At 39.2% G+C, this 17,605-nt stretch overlaps 1 long non-coding RNA gene across 2 annotated transcripts in view; it reads right to left on the bottom strand.

Moving 5' to 3' along the window:
• Positions 1–14,842: 14,842 nt before the first annotated feature.
• Positions 14,843–17,605, bottom strand: part of LOC117286010 — a 3,830-nt gene continuing 1,067 nt past the window's right edge. Inside the window, exons 2-3 of one of the 2 annotated variants that reach the window (XR_004517134.1) lie at positions 16,758–16,904; positions 14,843–15,083 (exon numbers count right to left, since the gene is read on the bottom strand). This is a non-coding gene — a long non-coding RNA (uncharacterized LOC117286010). Of the gene's footprint in view, positions 15,084–15,255; positions 16,144–16,757; positions 16,905–17,605 lie in introns of those variants that run through there. The other variant, XR_004517133.1, reaches the window with a different exon arrangement.

Raw genomic sequence — 17,605 nt, 5'->3', positions numbered from 1 at the left:
TGTGTGTGTGTGTGTGTGTGTGTGTGTGTGTGTGTATTCATTTATTTTTATTGCCTACTTGCTCTCACTAATGTTTTGAGTTCTATGTTGAACAGGGGTGGTGATAGTGGACATGCTGTCTTGTTCCTGATATTAGAGAAAAAGCCTTCAGTTTTTCCACATTTAATATGATATTGGTGCCAGGTATAGTGGCACATGTCTATAATCCTAGAGTTCAGGAGGCTGAGGCAGGAGAATCACCTCAAGTTCAAGGCGAGCTGGCCTACATAGTGAGTTCAAGGACAGCCTGAACTATATAGGGAAACCCTGTTTCAGAGAACAAAAATATGGTATTGGTGGTAGTTTTTTTATCAGATTGAGCTAAAATCCTTTCATTTTTACTTTATTCGGGATACTTTTTATCATTAAAGGATATTGAATTTTGTTAAAGGCTTTTCCTGTATCTACCAAGATGATCATGTGATTTTTGTCCTTCCTTCTGTTTATATAATGTATTACATTTGTTAATTTGCATATGTTGAACCATCCTTGCAACCTTGGGATGAAGACTACTTGGTCATGATGTCTGATCTTTTTGATGATTTGTTACATTCTGTTTGCCAGTATTTTATTGAGGATCTTTGCATCTATATTGATTGAAGAGTTTGGTCTATAGTTGACTTTTTAGGTTGGATCCTTGTCTGGTTTTGGAATCAAAATAATGTTACCTTTTAGGAATGACTCTATGAGTACTCCTTCTTTTTCAGTTTCATTAAAGAGCCTGAGAGGTATTGGTATTAGATTTTCCCTGAAAATTTTGCAGAATCCATCCAGATAGGGGTTTATCTTAGTTGTTAGTTTTTTAAAAATTATTATTATTACTACTTCAGTTTCGTTGCTTGTTATTGGACTGCTTAAGATTTTTATATCTTTTTTAGTTCAGTTTTTGGTAATTCATATGTATCTAGGAATCTATCCATTTCTTCTGAATTCTCCAATTTGTTGGCTTATAGGTTTTCAAAGTATTTGCTAGTAACCTTTTGGATTTCGGCGGTCTATTGTTATTTCACCTTTTTTATTGTATTGTTTCAGATGTTTTCTTTCCTTTTTTGCTAAGATTGGCTATAGGTTTATCTCTTTTGTTTTTTCTTTTGAAGAACCATCTTCAACTCAATGATATTATTTTTTAGTCTCAATTTTATTAATTTCTGCATCATTTGGTTACTTATTTGGTCTCTCTCTATTTTTGTGATTTCGGCATTCACAGCTATAAACTTCCCTCTTAGGATTACTTTCATTGAATCCCCTAAGTTGTAGTATGTCATAAAGGCATTATTGTTTGATTGTAGGAACTGTCTTATTTCTTCCTTGATTTCTTCTGTAATCCATTGATTATTCAAGAGTATATTGTTTAATTTCCATGCATTTGCATAGTGTCTGTATTTTCTTTTGCAATTGATTTCTAGTTTCATCACATTTGATAATATGCATGGTATAATTTCAATTCTTTTGCATTTACTTAAGCAAGCTTTATTGGCTATTATGTGGTCTATTTTGGAGACTGTTCCATGTACTACTGAAAAGAATGTGTATTCTGTTGTTGAGCGGAACACTCTATAGATACCTATAGGTCCATGTGTTTGAATGTTTAGTTCAACTCTGATATTCTTTTTTTATTTTTTATTTTTTTGGTTGAGTGGTTCTATTTGTGACAGTGGGGTTTTGAGGTCCCCCACTATAATTGTGGTTATGTTTTTAAAAAAAAGTCTAGGAAGAATTTATTGAGAGAAAGCTTGTCTAGGAGAGACAGAAATGGGCCTGAAAAGTGGGTTACCCACCAATACCCCTCAAGGGTGTTTTATTTAGCAAAGCCATGAGGTGAAGTGGGTTCAAGGTGGGACAAAACTGTAGTCAACTAATAAGATTAAAAGTAGGGTCACTTAGATAATGTTAATCCAGTGGGAAATCATAAGATGGGTATGTGGTGGGATGAAACTACAAGCAACTAATAAGACTACAAGTATAGTTGCTTAGGTAATATTGATTAAATGAAGATTAAGTGGGGAAGCAAGTCACTAGCAAGCAAATGTCAAATGAGTGAGGATTTTCTCTGTAGGAATGGAATAGGGAAGTTTTGTTTCCCATTCGAAGTGATTGATGCCTATTTAGAATAACAATCACTACTGTTCATGCCTAGGAGCAGTATGTGGATATAATAGTAGTTCCTCTTTTTTTGGTAATAATGGGGATCAAACTCAGGTCCTTGTGCTTGCAAGGTAGGCGTGGAGCCACTGAACTACATCCCCAGCAGTTCTTTTTCTTGAATCTTGGCCTTCAGTGAATATACCTCCAGTCACAGTTGTCCTATGTGCTGAGGACAGAGGCCCTGCCTGTCTTATAATATCTTCTAACTAACTTAGCTGCCTACAGTATTCCCCCTTCTGAAGAGCTATCCCTAACTGTGCTTAGGGAAAAGGGGTGTAGTTTCCATCTAACTGCTTTGATCTGAGAAGGATCAATATAGGAGACCCTCTTCAGAGGGCGCCCTCTTCAGAGAGCTAATTTAACGGGCGTTAGATAGAAGTCCTGTTGTAGTTTAGCAGTTGTGAACTGTCTTTACAAGGTCAATCTGGTGGATCCTGGTAGGTAAAAGGAGTCTAGCACATTTTTTGTTGGTTCTAGCTGTATGATCACTTGGAGTTTGGCAGCTTTTAGGCAAGAATAAACAAATTTCCCAAGAAATTAGAGTGTGCATAATCAAAGCATGAGCACCAGAGTGGAAAGGCAGGTTGGGGAAACAGTCATGTCTAGAAACTGTTATTAAGGGACTGGCTGTTAGACTCCTCTACCGATGGAAATTATCAGTCAGTCTGATATTTTGTCATTAAAAACAACCTGATATTTTGTCATAAGCCTCTCTAGTTTTAGCTGTAAGAAGATGGAGAATTTGGTGGTCTCAAAGGACAGTTTTAGCTAAGGAGTTTAAAAACTTGTTGAGCTTTTGTAGACTCTTTTCTGTTTTTATCTTAATGAACCATAACAGGGATCAGCTACTGGTATAACTAGAAACTGCCACAAGGGGTCAACAAATGGAATCCCTTTCTATATCTAGCTTTGTTCCTATGGTCTTGACTTTATATATCTTTAGTTATACTTTTCTACTAGGTGTTTAAAACAAAGTTTAAGTGAGACTTGTGTCAATCAAAATTAACCTCTTGCTGTCTATCAAAGTCAGTTAAGTCTTCTCAGGCATTGCTTTGGGACCATGCATAGAGCCTCTCAGCTCCTCTGTCAACATCAGCTGTGAGGATGGGCCATGGCCTTGCTTGACCATGTTGCTTCTGGTGAAAATATGAGAGAATTTTCCCTTTTGGTGATCCACACTGTACATCTGTCAGTTCTTGTCATCTGGGGTCCAGCAATATCCCTGCTCAGGAGGCTGAGTGACTTAGTGTTTATGTTTATCAGATCTTTTTACACTGGACCCTAGAGTTATGACCAGCCTGACATACAACTTGGGTTAATACCAGAATTTTTGTTTTAACTTATGAACAAAGTCTTGAGTTATGACCCAAATGTCAGCTGCTTGTGCTTCCAGATGGTCTCAGATACAAATTTAACCCTTAAAGAGTTCTGGAAGGAACATTACAACATCTTTTCCATTGGGGATTAATTGAGAAATCCTGGACCAATGGATCCATTTGTCATGTTATAATTGTTTTGAAGGTGTCTCTCATTAATCGGGCACCAAAAACAGCCCTGTCTTCTAGTTCTGACACTCTGTCCTCACATTGCTTACTTCTGCTGCTCGGACTTTTGATAACATTTTCATCCCCTAAAATTGTGTTTGGCACCTTTTTGGGGACTTGAATTCTTTTCTGTGCTCATCATTCATGTTTTATATTGCTTTGTTTAACTCGGGTAGATTTTCATTAGTGTCTTCTGTAGACTTGCTGAACTTTTTATTTATTAGCCCCACTACCTGTTTAGTTATATCTTCCTTAAGTTGCCAAGTATCGTATTGATCTGTCTTATCTCCACTGCTATCATTTTGAATAATTATTCTGTGTGGCTTTTGGTTTCCTCCCTTTCAATGCCCCATGGATCAGCTGTGAGGGAGTTAGGAGTTTTTGGAGACATTTTGTTGTTTGTCTTTTCATGCTTATATTTTTTTTCCTTTTTTTGTGTGCTGAGGTAGGTAGTTTGATTATACAGACATTCCTTGTTCAGTTCTACTCCTGTGACTAGGTTGCTAAATGAATTGGTTGCTAAATGAGGAATTGTGTAAGTATTCTAATATTCAAAAGAAAGAAATGGTACAAGGAAAGTCCAACTTGATGACTTTGTTTTTATTTCCATAACTCTTACATGCAGTACTGTACTGTAATTATGACATAATTATATAAAACTATAATACTGTACAGTATAATCAGCAAATTTTAATGCTATATAAACAAGGTATACTGTACAAAAAAGACATTAAGTCTCTATAAACAAGATGTACAGAATTTTACCAAAACAAAACAAAACAAACAAATAAAAAAACAGATGGGTATTCCAAGGGGCAGGTCATAAGATCAAACATTGCACCTCAGTAGTAAGTTTGAACAGTTGTTAAACAGGTAAATAAGAAATATCTGTAGTGGAAAACTTTGTTGATAGTAAGAAGACCTCTTTCTTTTTTTTTTTTTTTCTTTTTTTTTTCTGCAAGGCCCTCTAGGAATGACAATTATTGGCCTTTGCCTCTGTCCCAGGGCCCACCTCTGATCATTTGGGTAGGGGGAGCTGCAAAATATTTGGCCCAGTACCACATTCTCCAGGGATAGGCTGCATTATTGTTAATGACATAAAGGGAATCCAGGTATTGGCATCCAGAGAAAAAAAATATTAGCAACAACTATGTTACCTTGGCTTCTCACCCTGGGCATTGGCCTTGTCCAGGATCATGGTGGTCAGTTAGTTGGTGCCTATGCTGCTTGTAACAAGGGGTAGCAAAATATAGAGCCAGATTGGAGTTGACATATGATTGCATACTGGGATTGTGTCCACCCACTGTGGGCAAGTGGCTTGCTTCATCATCTCTGTCCCAAAGTGTTGGTCTTGTCCACAATCAGATCAGCCAGTTAGCACCTCTGCTGCCTTATGCAAAGGGAAACAAAATGCAGAACCAGCTAGGAATTGGGGGGTGGCCATAGCCAGGGTGAAGATTCCACAGATGCAGATAGTCAGGGACCAACAGCGCAACTTCATCCAGTCCGGGGGGGGGGCGTGGTCCCTCCAGCCTATGAATGCTGTGGCTCCATTCCTATGGCATACAGATTTTTCAAAGCAACTCTTCATTCATGGTCATTTAAGCCATTCTTCAAATGTTTAAACGATACTGTGAGAGTTGTCTTTTATCCTTCATTTTGGAATTTAATCTTCATCCCTTTGACTGATGATAAGTAGTTTCAGTGAGGATCTGGACCAAATGCCTGTTCCCCCTGTGAAACTGTCCACAAGTGGTTGTCTTTCACCTGTGACCTTCTGCTCTGTTGTATGCACGCATCCTTATAGGACTTACCCCTCTCTGCATGTAGGCAGATGTTATGTGCATTGATGTCACTACAGTTAATGTCAGAGGCTGGTTCTTACCTATCTCTGTGTTTCCATATGTTGGTGGCATATGCTCAGACTCTATGGATGGATGGAGTTCACTAATATTACCCAAATTTACCTTGATACCCAATGCTTTTAAAATTCATACTTTACATTGTTCAGGCTCCTTTTGTCTCTTTTTCTTCTGGTTTCTCCACTTCCATACTCATTTTTTTGCTGTTGTTTTTGTTTTGTTTTCAGCTTTAAAGAATTTTTCAAAGCTTTACTTCAAATTCACTGGACATCTGTGGTAATGTAAATAGCTAGATTTGTTTCCTCTTGAGATACTGAAGGTAAGAAAATGAAATTTTTATCACTCATTTTCCTTTTTGCCAGGAGGATAATATATACTTAGTGGAGAAGTGCTAATAGAGATCAACTAGTGTAATATAGCAAGTTTTTCTTGTGGTGATAGTTTTACATGTACACAAGATAGACCATCACAGAGGCCTAAAGATATTCAGGTATAATGTATTCAAATTTTTCCAGTGAATTAAATATGCATTTTTTCTTTCCCAGGGATTCCTTCTACTCTGTCTTGACAGCTCCCGTATTTTGCCTAAACCTTAGCAATCAACTGCTAATAAACCACTGTTCTGTATCTATATGTGGAAACAGATTTCCCTCATCAACCCAGGGCAAGGCCAGAAAAAGCCCCACTGGAAAGTCTAAATTAGAAAGTCCAAAGGGAAACGCACTCATATATGGTAGTTTTAGAGGGTAGATTTTTATCTGAGATAACATATTGTTTGGAAAGACTCGTTACTAAACAACTTGAGGTACAAAAGTGAAATGGTATTCTCACTCTTTAAAAAAATATCAAGAAGTATATCCTGGAATGCAAAGATTTCTATATAATAATATAATAAAAACACAATAATTTCCCTCGTACCTACTATACAGCTTAGGAAGTAAAATATGTATTTCATTCTAATTCCTAAACATCTCTTTCATCTTATCCCCATTGTCATCCTTTGAAGACATAAGAAATGTCCTAAATTGTGTTTAGCATCACTTTGGAATTTTTTTGTTGAATTTTGGCATATACATATTTAACTACAATCAATATATCCTGTTATAAGTCATACAAAGAGCACAATAATATATATATATATATAATCTTTAGAAAATTTCCTTTTTCATTTATTATTTTTTAAAATGTACATGTTTATTTTCATAAGATGTAGTTATTTCATTTCAATCGTATAATATTCTATTGTGTGAATAGTCCTCAATTTCTTATCTAGACTGCTACTAATGAACATATAGGTTGATTCTAGTTTTAATTTTTTACTATTTAAAACAGTAGTTCAGGAGATATTCTTAGACATGTTTTCTTGTGCATGGTACCATCAACCTAGATGGAGGAAGTGTGTGAGACTTTGATTGCTTTATTCCTTGGCATTCTTTATTGTTTCAACTGTGCATTTTTTTAAATCATCATCATTTATTGGCAAAAGTCATTCTAGGCAGTAGGAAGAGAGTCTGAGGATAATAAATGTCTCAGTTCAAACTGCTATAATAAAATAAAGTGGGTGGCTTAAGGAACAAATATTTATTTTTTGCAGTTTTGGAGCCTAGAAGTCCAAGATTAAGATATCAGCCTATTCTATTCCTGGTGAAGGCCCTCTTCCCAGTTTTCTGATGGCCATCTTCCTCATGTGGTGAGGTGAGGAGAAGTGAGGGCACTAATCCCATTGGTGTGGACTCCACCTTCATGACCTGATGACCTGATAACTTTCCAAAGGCTCCACCTACCAATGCCTCATGTTGGAATGAGAGTTTCAACATGTGAATTTGGGACAGGGAGTACAAACATTCAACCCATAGGACTAATATAAATCCTAGGCTGCTTAAACGACATCTTTAAATGGAGATATTTAATCAAAATTTGCAGAAGAAAAGGAACCTTGACCAGGGATTTTATGCAAATGAACATTGAATAAAAAATAAAATTCAATTTCTGTGTTAAAGGATGCTGAACAAATTTTCCTCTGTGGTTGATCCATGGAGGGATCACATTTAAGTTGAATTTGGTAGAAAAATGGCAACTTGTGTAAGTCTGCATTGTACCCTTCCAAATTCAACTTAACTACTAATTTCTACTCCTGATCTGGAATACACTGCTGAGATTCCAAGATAAGAGCTATCTGCACAGCACCTCAGCATCCAGATAGGAAGCCAGCATGAGTTCCCTCTCTTCTGGTTGGAGAGTCTGAGAACCAGAGATGGAGAACCCTGGATGAGCATCAGGAAGAATCTCTGGGCAAGGCTGTGGCCTGAGGAAATCCTTCAATCCATGGAAGAAAAGGCAGCACTGGATGCAGTTGTTTTTCTCTTGTAGGACATAGCTGAGTATAAATCTAGAAGATATTTATAAAAATCTGTTCTTCAAATCTGCCTGCATGCCCTGATAGTGACTTGTGTCTTTACTCTCCCTCCATCATCTGAAAACTGTGTGCTATGTATGAGTCAGCTGTTTTTGGATGTCATATAATAGGCAGGAAATACAAGTGCAGCAATTATTTTTTATTGAATAATCTACAGTTACAAATATCCCTGATATTTTTATTTTTATATTTTTATACCCCAAATAGGAAGAATCTTCAGACTTTACTGATATTTGTGGGAGAACAAGGATACATGCATTTTTGTCTCAATCTAGCAATAAGGCTATTGATAATCCTCCCCCAAGAAATCTACATGAGTAAGCAGACTCTCTCACAAAGATCTCAATATCCTTTTGACAGAAAATAATATAAATAGTGAAAATTGATAACTAGAAAGGAAAGAGTAATAAAAATACAATTAACACGAGTACATGAATTTACTGTTGCTAAGACATTGTCACATATTTTTTTAATTCACAGCCAACCTTTAAGGAAGGCCTTTTCAGTTATCATTCCAATGAAGTTTTATTCCCCCAAAGGGCCAACAAGATGTCAAGTAAGTGTAGTTCTTAGACCTTGATTCCACGTGCCCACAGAATAAATACAAATGAATATGTTGTTTTATTGACTACCTTTAATTCAGAAATAACAAGAGACTTCTTAAAATCCATTCTTCCTTCACAGAGGAGACCAGAAATTTCTGAAATCCACTTTGGATTCTTTAAGTATTCTCGTTGACTAAGCTCCATTTCTAGAAAAGAGGAGTGTTTCTTTGCTTTGCTCCTGTCTTTTGAGGAGCAAGTAGATGCTGACTGTGCAGATGTGGGTGGGAGGAATAGCAGTGCTGAGCTCCCTCCCCGTGGAACAGGATTTGCAAACTTCACAACCTGACTGCTGTTCTCTCCCTGCTGGGCTTAATCTTGGCAGCTGCAGGATTGTTTCTCATGGCTCTTAGGAAGCTTTCTTTTTTTTTTAAGATCATGTGTATTGCACATTTTACAGTAAATCAAACAATAGTTTTGGAGCCTTTGTGTCTCTTGATAAAAACTGTTCCTTGAAAACAGAGCTCATCTTTTTTGGCTTCTCAATGAAAAATTGTATTTTGCATCCCAGTTTTGGCTTGGGCTTGAGGTATATTCCAGATTTACCCGCCCCAGAGGCTGGAGAGAATATACTCATGCCCCTTCAAAGTGCTCTCACCACTGTGGGAGGAATAGGTGGCCCCAAAGCAGTGGGTATACCAAAGTTTCAGCAATACAGCACAGGACTAGTGTCTTTTGATCTGTACACTGCTGCCTGCGTGAAATGCCTGGGAACTGGTGAAAGCCCCCTCTTGAATTTGATTATGATGAAACATCAAACAAACTCAAATGAAGAGTCTAAGTGTCCTATGCTTTTCCAGGACATCAAGACCAAGAAACTCAAAGTAAGAATGTGGGACTATTCCCCATTAAAGGAGACTTAGGCCTAACTATAAAGTGCAATGCATGATCCTGGACTGAATCCCAAGCTGGGAAAATGAAATATAAAGGACATCATTAGAACTCTTGATGAAAGTGTAATATACATTTATGTGTGTGTATATATTTGTTCATAATTATATGAACCTGGAGAGGGATATATTCACCAAGTCATTAACACTGGTTGCTTGGGAAAGAATGGGGTAGGAAATTGGGGGGGTGCCACAATTAAAAAATACATTTTCTTTTTTACCCAATCTGTGATTAAAATGGCCTGGATAAAATGTGAATTTTCTGACATTAGAAATATTAATGGTTCACACGACCATATACAGATATCCTGATACTGGATTGTACTTAACTTGTGTTGTTCTAAACTGGTTAGTGAAGTGTCATTGCCAATGTAGCTCACATTCCATTGCCTTTCACATCAGATATGTGTTTACTCTGTGTTATAGAACTTCTGGTTCCTTTACCAACATCCCTAGTCCAACTAGGTATAAATCCAATATTACATGTCTTATGCATAACTGCTCCAAAGGATCTTATTTGTATTTATTATGTGTATTAATAGTATACATCATCATATGATTTACATATAAATAATGCAACCAACTAGCCAATTGTTACACTAACTAAAGCACCAGATAAAATTTGGACAGTGAAAAAAAGAGCATATGTAAAAAATAAAATAAAATAAAATACCACCTAGGGGGCCGGGGATTATCTCAGCGGTTCGGTGGCCTGCCTTGCAAGAGCAAGGACCCAAGTTCAATACCCGGTACCAAAAAAAAAGAGCATATGTGATAAAAACAGCGTGGATGGATGGACTTTACTTAACTTTTGTTAAATAATATAAAATGTGTGTATGTATAAAATGAATTAGATAAATTTGGCCAACAAAATTGTTAATTTTTTTTATTTCAAGGCGATAATTTAAATGATTTTACATTTTTCATATTTATGCATGGTATAATTTCTTCAATACATAGGCAGTTTAAATAAATATACTAAGAAGTAATATTTTTGATAAAGAACAAAAAAAAACTTGGAAATTATTAGAAATTTTTAATTATATTTTTTCTACTTTGTCTCTCTTTCTGTTTCTGTCTTTCTCTTTCATAGTGCTGAGCTTATTACTTGAAGCAGTTTGTGCTTCAACATGAAATATTCCTAGATTTTTCAAGTACATGTAAAAATGCTAACAAACTGGTTGGGAGTGAAGCTCAGTGGTAGGGCATGTACTTAGCTTGCAAGAAGCCAAGGTTCACTCCCAAGAACAACCAAAAAAATGATGGTAACCGCACTTTATAGGGCTGGGGATGTAATTCAGTAGTAGAATACATGCTTAACGTTTGTGAGGGCTTGGGTTTAATCTCTAGTGCTACAAAAAAATGAAAAATGTGGGCAAATTCTTTGGACTGGTAGGAATAAAGGTGTCTGATTTGTCTGGAGAAATTTGTTTGGAATGGGAGCTACTTTTTTGCTATACCAGAACTTTCAAATGAAATTCTTTCTGTCAATTTCAGAATTCTTCTAGGACTTTGACTTTGTGTGTACCCTTTGACTTGTGTGTACCTAATCTACATTGTGTGCATACCTCATCCCGACCCTGAAAGCTGTAGAAACCACACATTGCCCCAGAAAGCTGTAGAAACCACACATTGCCCCAGAATCTGAACATCTTCCCTTTTGGGATAGATAGGAATATCTTCCTTTATGACTGTTTGGAGGCATTCTGAGAATTAATGAGGTGGGTCTGTGGAATGCTTTGAGCTGCTCCAATGAAAGGAACAGAGTTCTAATTTTGTTTATAACATACTGTCTGTAGTCAGTGGGTCCACTGAGTCAGACAAGAACAGAAGAAGATGCTGGCATTGAAGATGCCACCAACAATACAGAAAGGGTAGCTTGTTGTTCTAAGTTACAATGCCTGTTACAGCAATAGCAGCTTTTCGTTAGGCAAATGATAAAAATGTAGAGTTAATGTTTCTGGAAGAAGACTTCAATGAATCATAGATGGTGAAGAAATTTCAGCTTCCTTGTCCCTCATTGGGACAACATGGAGACAAGTTGGATACCATGTCCCACAGATGCTGGGAAAGTCTGAGCCTCAGAGATCTCTAGGAAAGCTTGATTGACAGTGCATGCTTTACTTATTTCTTTTCCATCCATATCTCACAGACTATTCCTAGGGCTGTTTTCTGAAATCCCCTCCCAAATACACTTGCACTTGGATCCTTGTTGATGGTAATCCAGATAAGAACATTATGTGTTTTCTCACTAATTTACTTACTTTTTTATATACCTACTGCTACTTCCCTGAGGTTCTAACCCCTTTCTTTTTACCTGTCCAAACTGTCACAGTCAGACACACTTTGGTACAGTCTGACCCTGAGAGTTATCTTCTCTGAAATCAAGATTCTCTCTTTGCTCAGTTGGCAGTTAATCAGACATGTGTGTTCTTTTTGTTGTGAAGTGAGTTAGAATGGAGGAGTTGGAATCAGATGTTTAGATCTGCCTTGGATCCAAATCCATTCCTTATTGTGAAGCCTAGACAAATCTACTAACTTCTCTGATCTTCACTTCATCCTATGTGAAATCAAGATAATTCCTGCCTCATCAGGTGATACTCCAAATCTAACGGGTAGATTGAGGTCCTCTGAACTAAACATACAAGCAGCAGGATATTGCATAATAAAAGAAGGGACTTGAGAAAAGATATTTTTGAAATCTTATTTTATTTAATGTTTCTAGCTTGTTTTCCAATGTAAATTGTAGTTTCTCTATCACATTCAATTTCTTTATCAGTGTGTCTTGTACATTACAGGCACTAAGTAATTAATTTGTTATCAGTTTTCTACAGCTTTAAATTGGAGAGTGCACTCTTAGAAATCCAGGTAAATCTTTATATTGTTATTTGTCAGGCATTCTCAAGGAAATTTTGGGGCCTCAGTTTCCTCTTAGGCAAAATAAATGCTTTGTTCTATCATTCTAGATTCACTGAGGTCCTTCTAGCATGGACTTTTTCCATCGATTACTATTATTTTACTTCTTTTTGATCCCTGTACACCTGAATCAACATTGGTTACAGAGTAACTGACTTTCCAGTGCATACAAAAGTGATTTCAGCTGTCTCACTATCTTCTCCTTGCCCTACCTATGGCTACTCTTCGTACCTTGCGCTGCTCAAGCTGATGTTTTCTTTGCACCTCTAGAACTTTCCAGGCTAGTTTTGTCTGGCAGCTTTTGCCCTTGACGTTTCTCTTCATTTGAGTCCCTGCTCCAATGTTTCCACAGAGACCTCATCCTCGTCTCTGTGCCGTACCACCTCGCTTTGTGGTTTCTGTGTAGTTGCTCTCTGAAGTTGTCTTATTAGTCATTTGATTATTGTTTGCTCCCTCCAATTCTCACCCCCACCGCCCTGTAGTAGAAACTTCTGTCTTGGATCCTTTTATAACCCTGCCGCTGAAACAGTACTTAGTGACGAAATGATTCAGTGGAAGAACTCCACCATACATTGTACAGAGTGTTTAAGATGGTGAGCTAACAGCCATGGCTATCACACCAGATTCTAGTGAAACTTTTCAGGTCTGAATCACCCACACAAGCAACTGCCGTAGGTCTCATTATGGAAATTATTAATTAGCTATTAATAATTAGTGTAAGTGTACATGGACTGGGGAGAAGCATGCAAACCCTAGGAAAATATGTATAAACAATTGTATCATGGCATATGTAGAATTCATAAGGGCAAATCCTTTCTGCTGTGGAAAATTTATTTATTTATATTTTTGGCAGTACTGAGGACTGAACCTAGGGAGTATTGGACAATATCTCCAATTCTTTAAAAAATTATTCTGAGACCGTGTCTTGCTAAGTTGCTCAGTCTGGCCTTGAATTGTGTGTGTGTGTGTGTGTGTGTGTGTGTGTGTGTGTGTGTGGTACTGGGGATTGAAATCATGGCTTTCCCACTGAAGTATATCTCCAGCACTTTTAAATGAATTTAAATTTTGAGTCTTGCTACATTTCTGAGGCTGGACTTTAACTTGTGATCCTCCTGCTTCAGCCCAGTGATACATAATTTAAAATAAGCAATTTACTTATTTTTATTGTGGAAAATCCAAACATAAGCATAAGGTGCAATGGATAAGAATGGAATAATGGGTCCTCTCATCCACTGGGGTGGACAAAATTATCCTACTGTCCATGTCACTGTATAATACCCTTTTCTTGAGCATATGTGAAACTTGTGATCAGCTTTCTGGCCAATAAGATGTGCACATTTGTGACTTATTTACTTCACTTAGGAATATATCCTCAATATGTATCCATTTTCCTATGACTCTAATTTCTCTTTCTTTATGGCAGAGTAGTATTCCATTTTATAGAAAAACCACATCTTCTTTATCCAGTCTCCAACTGATAGGCAAATGGGCTGTTTCCAAGTTTTAGCTATTACAAACTGTGCCGCTATAAACATATGCGCATATATCCCTGCGGTATGATTCTTTTAATTATTTTGGAAAGACACCCAGCAGAGTGATGGCTGGGGCAAATGGAACCTCAAATCCCAGCTCTTTGAGGTATCTCCATATTGATTTCCATAGTGGTTGCACCAGTCTGCACTCCCACCAACAATGGAGAAGGGTTCCTTTCTCCCCACAACCTGCCAACATTTGTTATTGGTTGATTTCTTGATAGCAGCCATTCTTTATGGGGTGAGGTGGAATCTCAGTGTTGTTTTCATCTGCATCTCTCGAATGACCAGTGATGTGGAACATCTGAAGTGAACAGAAATTTCTCAGATAAATAATTAAAAACAGCAGGTAAACATATGAAACAAATGTTCCAGAACCATACCGCAGCGGTATATATGCATCCCTGTTTATAGCGGCACAGTTTGCAATAGCTAAATCTTGGAAACAGCCCATTTGCCCATCAGTTGGAGACTGGATAAAGAAGATGTGGTTTTTCTATAAAATGAAATACTACTCAGCCATAATGAAAGAGAAATTAGAGTAATTCATAGGAAAATGGGTGCATATTGTGGTCATACTCTTAAGTGAAATTAGTAAGTCACACATGTGTAAATACTAGTTTCTCTGGTGTGAAAAACTAAAAGTGTAGATAAGATCCAAATGGTATAATTGACAAGGTGAAATAGGAAGAAAATGGCTAAAGGTGTAGGGGAAGTGGGAAGGGTAGGGGAAATGAAGTAAGGGAAAAGAAAAAAAATATGAAATGAAAAAAAAGTTTTTGTAAATAGGGAAGGGAGGAGGGGGTGAAGGGAGAGGGCATGGGAAAAAACTGAGAACCAAGACCTGTCATGTAAAGGTACAAGATCCCAATGATGAATGTAACTACTGTATACCTAAAAAGTATGAATAAATTCAATGAGAAAAAAAAAGATGTGCACATTTGATGTGGCCCCTGTGTGACTGTGTTATATCAGTTTCTTCTAGCTGAATCTCATTGCTGGCTTCATGAAGTCAGTGGCCATGCTGAGAAAGCCCATGTGACAATAGGTGTCCTTCAGGAAATGTAGGTGCTCTCTTGGAGCTGTGGATGGTCTCCAGGATGTTGACAGGAAGAAGCTGGGTGCTCAGTCCCACAACTGCAAGAAAACGAATTCTCACAGTTACCTGAGTGTCTCAGTCATTTCCCTCACTGCTGAGACATAAGACCAGACACCCATAACTTAAAGGGGCAGAGGTTTATTTTGGCTCAGGTTTCAGTCTCTCATAGGCTGGCTCTGAGGCAGAAGGGTATGGCATACAGGCATGGCAGAGGAAAAGCTGCTCATGAGGTTGGGAAGCAGAGAAGAGGGGAACAAACCCTAGTGCAGTTAAACTGCTCCAGACCAGGCCCCCTTTGACCAGTTTCCTTGGACCAGAGCCTGCCTCCTAACAGCAAGACAGCTATACTGCCTCCATAACCCAATCACCTTCCAAACACTATGCTTTGAGGTCCATTTTAGATCTAAACTGTAACACTGAATGAGTTCTCCACATGATGAGAACATAGCCTAGTCAACACCAAAGTGGCAGGCATGACACCCTAAAAGGAGGACTCAGTGTGCGGGTATACCTGACTCACAAAATCTGTGTTGTTTTAAAGCCACTATATTTGTAGTGATTTGCAGCAATAAAGGACTAGATATAGCTGCATCACCTGATATCAACTATTTTCAACAGTTTTCAGTATTGTTGCCTCTATAGCTTCATGTCTTTAGGAAGTAAATGGCTAGACTTAGTGATTTCACTTTCAAATGCCTTAATATGTATCTCTACCATATAAGGACTTTTAAAGAAGTATAACCATGTCTGAAAAGTTCAGCTGGAGGACAAGAGTGGGAATCTTTTTCTTTTTAGGGGCAGTTGTGGAGATTGAACTCAGATCTTCATGAGTGTGAGGCAAGTTCTTTACTGTTTAGCTAATACCTCTAGCTCCAAGAGGGGCAGTCTGTTCAAAACCATCAAGACGATGGATTATATTAATTAGATACCCGAAGAAAGGCATTTGGAACAGAGTAACATCTCCTTGATTCCATCACCCAAAGGACAGAAAAACATAAGAGATCGTCTTTCACTGGAAACCTCAGAAGCTTGCCAGTTGGACCTTTAATAACAGTGCAATCTCAGAGTTGTCCCATTAGCTTGTTTGTTGTACAGCATCTAAAAGAATTTAAGATTAATTTTGATTATATGTTTAGGATCCTATCCATTCCTCCACGACCCTAACCTGCTTTGGGATGACCCCTTTTCCATTTCAACTCATAACACCGTGTAATTTCACGCTATGCTCTAAATGCTATGCTCACCACTTGTCACAACAGGAGACTTCCCAACTGGCCCCATTTCTTTTTCTTTTGGATAACCAACCTTGTTTCCCTTTGACACTGCTCACCGTAGGGGAATTACTCACAGCTCTAGGACACTGGGAAAACAGTTTCTTTGAGCTGGGTAAGACAGTGCCTCGCAGGGTTGTGCAAATGTGCTTCGCGCTAAGAGCCTAGCACAAAGATATTCTACCCAGAAATACCCTTTGTTGGTTTTCTTGTCCAACCACCGTATACCAGAACGCCCAGCGCCACGCCCTCCTGTCTGTGTCGCGGGGCATTCAGGGACTTGTAGTTTTTAGGTCCCCAAATCCATGTTTCCTCTTAGAGCTAGGAGGAGAGAGCAAGAACTACACATCCCAGTGGGCCATGAAAGGAAAGCGCGGCTCCGAAAACCGAACCTCCCAGCCCAGCTGCCTTCTATCTCCGTTGCCCTAGGGCTGTGCTCACCTTAGTGAGGGCTGTGATCCCGCGCAGGCGCCTCGCACTCGGGAGGGCAGGGGGTTGCACCACCGGATAGCGGGGCTGTCAGGTAGACCCGAAAGGAGGCGCGGGTAGAGTGGACAGACTCGCAGTCCCTCTGCTGCTGAGCAGTCGCTTCGATAGGGAGAAATTAAACGAGCAGATTGTGAGCGCCCATGAGCAAAAAGTGGAGAAAGAAAGGGACCGGGAGGCAGCTACCCAAACAACCTGGCTGCCAAAGGGCTTTTACTGCGGAAGACCTGGGCCAGGGCCAGAGGGAACCCAGACGACTCTGCCCTCTCCACTCTACTCTTTCCTTCTTGTTTGAAAGCTGGGCCCCAAGGCCCTCACCCGTACCCCAGTTCGGGAGCCAAACTGGCCTCGCTCGCCTCTCACTATCCTGTCACCAAATAGCCCCACCCCTCCAAGCTCAGGGCATCAGCAAAGTACCCCGGCGAGTCAACCAGGCGCCCCGCTAGAAAGAAAGAGGAAGCGCTGGGGGCAGGCCGGGGAGAGTCATCCCTCTGAGCCGCGGGTCCCCAGGAGTCACAAGAATGGGTTTGTTCGAGGCTGTGTGAATGAATGTGTGTGTCCCGAGACAGCAGCTGCTGCGGGCAGTAAGGCCGTGGAGAAGAGGGCAGGCGGACAGATTCCCGCGAAGGGCGCACGGCGCGGCAGGCAGGACTCCATCGCTCCCTGGGCGATGCCACCTGGAGCGCAGCGCCTTTCCCTGAGAGGAGTACCGGCTCCAGCCCCGAGGGCACAGGGGCGGGAACCCCGCGGAGCCCGAGTCAGGGCTCAACTGGCTGGGAGGAGGAGGAGGAGAGGAGGAGCCG

This window comes from Fukomys damarensis, unplaced genomic scaffold, assembly GCF_012274545.1.
Source record: "Fukomys damarensis isolate Sample0158 unplaced genomic scaffold, DMR_v1.0_HiC HiC_scaffold_14, whole genome shotgun sequence".
NCBI lineage: Eukaryota > Metazoa > Chordata > Mammalia > Rodentia > Bathyergidae > Fukomys > Fukomys damarensis.
This window is presented reverse-complemented; position numbering and strand designations above follow the sequence as displayed.